The 6806-nt window shown below is 50.8% G+C and overlaps 1 non-coding gene across 1 annotated transcript; it reads left to right on the top strand.

Annotated features, from left to right (window-relative positions):
- The first annotated feature begins 563 nt into the window (after positions 1 to 563).
- On the top strand, positions 564 to 636 carry TRNAK-UUU (transfer RNA lysine (anticodon UUU)). Its single transcript has one exon. It is a non-coding gene; the product is annotated as a tRNA-Lys (tRNA).
- The last annotated feature ends 6170 nt before the right edge of the window (positions 637 to 6806 follow it).

The raw sequence follows: 6806 nt of genomic DNA, 5'->3' as shown, positions 1-6806 counted from the left end.
CCTTTTTTTTTTCCAGCTCCCCACCAATACTTTACCTGTGAAACCGTGGCTAGAGGAAAAAGGACTTTCTGTGCCTCGAAGCGTCAACTGTTTACTATGCCGGAAACCCGAAACAGTTGAACACATATTTCTTGACTGCTAGGATGCTGTGTTCCATTGGGACATTTTACAGAGAACGCTAAAGAAGGACTTGCCGATTACACCATATGGGATTCGTTTCTTGCCGACTTTAAATGAAGACAATGTACCGTATGACATGTTCATGCTGGTGTTCTTACAAAGTTTATGGAAAACTAGAATTGCCATGAGACATGCCGAAATAAACGCCCGGCCTGTTAGAGAATACTTCATTGAAAGCATTTGTTATATTAAGGAAATGTATAATTTGCAAAAAGAAAAACCAACATGGCTCAGTGTGATGACTGAGCTTGCGAATTTCAAGCGTTTTTAGCCCCGTGACTGCCACCCAATGGTAGAGATTCTTGTCGTGACTGTTGTGTATTGTTAAAATGTCTTGTTTTGTATGTTGCCATGTCGGTAATAAAGAAAAATAAAACATCGTCGCCCGGATAGCTCAGTCGGTAGAGCGTTAGGCTTTTAACCTAACGGTCCGGGGTTCGAGTCCCCGTTCGGGCGCTTCCTTTTAAAACTAAAACAACAATATTGGTTACATCTAGGGCTCCATGTTTTCGGAGTTTTCTTGAAACTCGGAGGGTGTTTTTCGGAGTTTATTTTTTGGCGGAAATTCCGCGTTTATCGGAGTTTATTTCTCGTAAACCCCAATTCTCCAAAATTCGGAGTTTATTTTTGCATTATTCTCAATGAATACTCCAAAATTCTTAGAAGAAATATCTGAACATGAAAACATCAGAAAACACGAAGCGTATTTTAGTTGTATGGAATGTTTCAACACACAAACACATATTGGGGGCGAGGACTTACGGAGTCGCCATCTGTCGGAAGCGCCTCCCTTGCGTAGTATGAGGGATAACGCGGCGCGCTCCTCATAGGTCTGGCTTACGGCGCTCGATAAAAACACGCGCCAGCCTTCCAGTAGATTTTTGTAAGTACTCTCAAAACGAGGGAAGTTTTTTTTCACTGTCAAAATAATAATCTTGGGCAAACGGAAAGCATAGAATCATTCACAGACGCTATCTCTTTACCGAATATGTACAGTGAACGCCACCGCGCGGGGTCGTAGCGATGGAGTCTGCCGAACCGGCTTCTTGCGTGAAAGGTAGGCAAACACTGAGAGTAAACTAGGTGAAATATGTTCTTATAGTGGGCTGTCTGTATAACCGAATGGAGCATAACAGAATGAAACCTCAATGCAGCGGTCGCACGGGTTCGCAGCGACCGACTGCGCGTCTGCATGCATGTCCGCGCACAATGTTTCGCTTTCGCTGCGAGCGCGTTCTCGCACCGTGCCGCGAGCTTTAGGCCGCAGAATATGAGCATTTGACAGTATACAAGCAACCATTGTTCCGTGGATGCTATCAGAGCTGTTCAAAAATAATTTCGTTATAGAGACTTCGACGCCTACGGCGACTGTGATGTGCCGTCGAGACGATTCAATCTTTTTTTTTTCTAAAGTCGGACGTTTCAATATTATTTCTCAAGTTGCCTCGCACTGTATGTTTATCGGTCTTCTCAGCGTGCTATTTCCCGTTGTTTCTTTTTCGTAATGCAGTACATTAATTCATAACACAAACATGACCATGTGTCATGCTTTTTTTAATGTATACTTCTTACCGCTAACTTTCCATTCTAGTGAAATTGGCAGAATCCAGCATCAACAAGGTCACAGGCCAAATAAAGCGTCATGACATTAGTTGCGCCGCAGGCGAGCGTCTCAGCGCGCTTTTTCGGCTACTCACCGAGCGTCGCAGTCCCGACGCCATAGCAGAAATCTTCCTCGCGTCTGTGCTTGCTGCATACCTGAGTTGTAGCCGATGGCTGTTTGCCGGTTCTAAGTTTCGCGTACCTAGCTTCACGCAGCTTCTTGTCTTGCGGCTACGTGTGAATCAGGCTGACACCAGGCTCCTTTGCGTACGTCCGGCACTGCGGCACCAAACAGTAGCCTACCATACTGCACGTCTCCAAAAGCAGCCACTACCTATTATAGGGCTTTCAAATGTTGTCAAGCAGATACCCCCAAGGCGGGAAAACCTCACCACTTAATCAGAACTGCAGCGCAGGCGGGACTTAAACTTTCGTTTTCTGTTCGCTTCGGCGCTTCCGAAGCAGCCGACGCTGCCGCTGTGTCCACGTGATCCCTCATTTCACGTCACGCCGACGGTGGCGCCAGCTTTTCCAGTGGTGGAGCTCGCTCCCAATACACACAAGCACAAATACTTGAATACAAAACACCCACGTTTGTGCATATTACGTTAAAGCTTGTTTTAATACACGCAAGCATAGGCGGAGAGTTTTCGTTTTTTCGGAGGGGGCTGAGGCGCAGCCATATATATATATATATATATATATATATATATATATATATATATATATATATATATATATATATATATATATATATATATATATATTGAAAGGGGGTTTATTGCAGCTCGTACGCGGGATCGCAAGTAGCTCTTGATCGCGAGTCCTAGGCGTTCGCATCAGCAGCCCGAGCTCGGGTCTCGCGCCGCAGCGGTGGCAGTGCGCACAGCGCCACATGCATATTACCCACTACAATTGCCCCCGCGGCGAAGAGGAGCCATCCTGGCGACCTAAGGTGATGGCACGATAAGGGGGTCGTGGTACGGCTTCAGCCGGCTGACGTGAACCGTCTCGCGGCCACGGCGGCGTTTGTCCGAAGATGGCGTCACCGGTTCGACCACATAATTCACAGACGATGTACACGCGACGACCCGGTACGGACCCTGATATTTCGGAGCAAGCTTTGGGCTAAGGCCTGGAGATTGGAAGGGCAGCTGAAGCCAGACGTGAGAGTCCACGGCGAAGGACTGTGTGGGCTACCCGTTGTCGTGGCGATCTTTGTGAATTCCTTGTGTAGCCGACGTGAATGAGCGAGCCAGTTGGCGGCACTCTTCAGCATGGCGAGCAACTTCGGAAAGAGGGGTGAATTCAGAGGCATCCGGATGATATGGTAGCACGGTGTCGAGGGTAGTGGATGGTTCACGTCCATAAAGAAGGAAAAATGGTGAGAAGCCTGTGGTAGCCTGAACGGCGGTATTATACGCGTACGTCACAAAAGGGAGGACATTGTCCCAATTGGAATGATCAGACGCAACATACATGGTGAGCATGTCACCAAGAGTGCGGTTGAACCGTTCCGTTAGACCGTTAGTCTGTGGGTGAAACGCCGTAGTGGTGCGGTGAATAGTGCGGCAAGCGTCGAGTAGCGCATTAATAACTTCGGACAGGAAGACACGGCCTCTGTCGCTGAGTAGGTCTCGCGGTGCGCCATGCCGTAAGATGAAATGCCGTAACATGAATGCGGCGACGTCGCGAGCAGCAGCCGAAGCAAGTGCAGCAGTTTCGGCATATCTTGTGAGGTGGTCTACTGCAACAATTATCCAACGATTTCCTTGGCAGTGCATGGAGGAGGCCCATAAAGGTCAATGCCAATGCGATCAAAAGGACGTGCAGGACACGGTAAAGGCTGCAGAGGGCCTGTCGTATGAGGAGATGTCTCGCGTCGCTGACAGGCTACACATGACCGAATGTATTTGCGGACATAGGAATACATGCCGCGCATGTAGTAGCGCTGGCGGAGCCGCTCGTAGGTTTTCAGGACGCCAGCATGAGCTTGTGGGTCGGCATTGAAATACGTGCATATGTCGGAGCGCAAATGGCGAGGGATGACTAGCAGCCATTTGCGACCGTCCGGCTGATAGTTTCGGCGGTACAAGATGGCGTCCCGTAGCACGAAATGGGTGGCTTGGCGACGAAGGGCTCGAGGGCATGTAGCCGTTGAAGAATTGTGAAGAATGTCAATGAGAGACACAATCCACGAATCTTTCCTCTGTTCAGACGGCATGTCAGTAACAGCAAGTGTAGCAACCGGGCACTCTATGGATGAGGGTGGCGTTTCGTCGGATCGCATGGGCGATCGGGAGAGTGCATCTGCATCAGAATGTTGGCGCCCGGATCGATAGATGACGCGAAGAGCCCAACGTCCAAGACGGCCTGACGGGTCTTTCAGTGACGCAAGCCAGCAGGGCGCGTGGTGGTCTGTCACAACATCGAACGGTTGGCCATACAAGTAAGGGCGAAATTTGTTTAACGCCCAAACTATAACCAAACATTCTTTTTCTGTGACAGAATAATTGGTTTCTGCCTTCGTGAGGGCACGACTCGCATACGCAAGCACATATTCCGGAAAGCCAGGCTTGCGTTGCGCATGGACGGCTCCAAGACCAACGCCGTTGGCGTCCGTATGAACTTCGGTCGGTGCAGTCGGGTCATAGTGGCGTATAACAGGCGGTGAGGTAAGCAGACGACGCAAAGTGGTGAAGGCGTGGTCACATGCCGGAGTCCAATCGCGAAGGTCACCAGGGCCAGCCAGGAGCTTCGTCATGGGAGCGATGATGCAGGAAAAATTGCGCACAAAGCGTCGAAAATAAGAGCAAAGGCCGACAAAACTTCGGAGCTCTTTCAGTGTAGTCGGCCGCGGAAATTCTGCGACAGCACGAAGTTTGTCAGGGTCGGGAAGGACGCCGTCTTTGGAAATGGCATGGCCAAGTATGGTCAGCTGGCGGGCTCCGAAGCGGCACTTTTTCAAGTTAAGTTGAAGGCCGGCGGTGGCAAGGCAAGTAAGGACTTCGCGTAGACGAGAGAGGTGAGTGGTGAAATCAGGGGAGAAAACTACCACGTCGTCTAAATAACACAGGCACGTCTTCCATTTGAGGCCTCGTAGAATATGTTATCCATCATCCTTTCGAATGTCGCGGGCGCATTGCAGAGGCCGAATGGCATTACAGTAAACTCATACAGGCCATCAGGCGTAATGAAAGCTGTCTTCGAGCGGTCGGATTCATCCACTGGCACTTGCCAATAGCCCGATCGCAAGTCCAAAGAAGAAAAGAATTCAGCACCATGTAGACAATCCAGGGCGTCATCTATGCGCGGTAGAGGATAGACATCTTTTCGTGTAATCTTGTTGAGGCGACGATAGTCCACACAGAAACGAATCGAGGCATCTTTTTTCTTAATGAGTACTACGGGCGACGACCAAGGGCTGCAGGATGGCTTGATAACACCATGGTCAAGCATGTCTTCAACTTGCTCGGTGATGACACGACGCTCGGTGGATGACACGCGGTACGGACGCTGGCGTAAGGGTGTGTGATGTCCCGTATCAATGTGGTGGGAGACGGTACTTGTGCGGCCTAATGATGCTTGGTTCCAGTCAAAAGAGGCGTGAAAATCATTTAAAAGAGTTAGTAGCTGCTCACGTTGTGTCGGATCGAGGTCATCGGCAATGGAGCGACAAAAAACATCCGGTGGTACTCGGTTAGATGGCACATGGGGTGTCAGTGCTGTTACGTTGGCAGTATCTGCGTCGTCGGCAATAGGGAAATGCACAATAACGTCAGCGTCCACAGACTCGATGGTACCAATAGTCTCGCCACAGTGCAAAGCCAAAGTGTACGAATTTGGGTTTGAAATCAGTATTTCTGCATGCAGCACCCTGGTGAACCATGAGGAGGGCGAAAGGCAACAATATAGGCTGGCGGCGAATGAAGACGGCAGCGGGTGTAAACATGACCGTCGCTTCGGCAAGCGATGCGCATGAAAGAGGGACAAATACAGCACTGTGAGGAGGAAGGTCAGTATGTGAAGCTACACAGATCCTGCTAAGATCCTGAACTTGAAAGTCGGGAGATGGCAAATCGCACAGAACGGAGAACTGAACCTCAGCACGTGCACAGTCAATGACGGCATGATGGCGCGACAGAAAATCCCAACCGAGAATCACATCGTGGGAGCAACAAGTTAACACAAAGAAATCAATCGAATACAAGATGTCTCGAATCAGCACCCTGGCAGTGCACTGTTACGTTTCGCCTACAACGCGCGGTAATGCCGGCGCGGATGCAACGGACGCCGGGGCTTCGTTCAAAGCGGCGGACATTTTGGCCCGTTCAGCGCCGCCGATACGCCTCCCCGCCAAGCGCGTCCAGGCGTGTTTCAGTGCCACGTGTCTTCGTGTGTGTGTGTGTGTGTGTGTGTGCCCACGCTTGTCAAAGCGCGGCAGCCGGGGAGAGGAGCTCCCCAAGTGAGAAGCGAGGAGGTCTGTCCGTCGCCGGGTTGGCGATGCGTCACTACACTCGTCTCAACATGTCTCTCAGTCTGTCCGGGCCCAGAGTCACGTGGTCTCACCCGAGACGTTCCTTCTCGCCCTCAACTCCGAGACTATAAGAGCAGCTGCCCCCGGACGCCGAGAGAGAGGCTCCGATTTCTTCTGTTGAGTAACGTGCACTCCCGTCTCTCCACTTCGGTCGACCTGACCGCCCGCTCTTTTGCGATGTTAGAATAAACCAGTTGTTCTGTTACCAGTCGACTCATGCTTTGCCGAGACCTTCGGATGCTTCCAGTGCCCCAGGCCGCCAGGCCAACGCTACCCTTGGGGCTTGCGACCCGATTGCAACAACGGGTGTCAGCGCTGAGTTTGCAACAACTCGTGCCAGCGGTGAGATTCCAACAGCTGGTTGCCAGCGGTGAGATCGCGACAACGGAGGCCAGCAGCGAAGAGATGCGGTTGACTGTATGCTGAGCAGCACAACGACCATCCGGGAGCAGTGCAACGAGCCCTGTGTGATGACTGGTTGCCTGCA

Source organism: Dermacentor andersoni, chromosome 1, assembly GCF_023375885.2.
Source record: "Dermacentor andersoni chromosome 1, qqDerAnde1_hic_scaffold, whole genome shotgun sequence".
Taxonomy (NCBI): domain Eukaryota; kingdom Metazoa; phylum Arthropoda; class Arachnida; order Ixodida; family Ixodidae; genus Dermacentor; species Dermacentor andersoni.
This window is presented reverse-complemented; position numbering and strand designations above follow the sequence as displayed.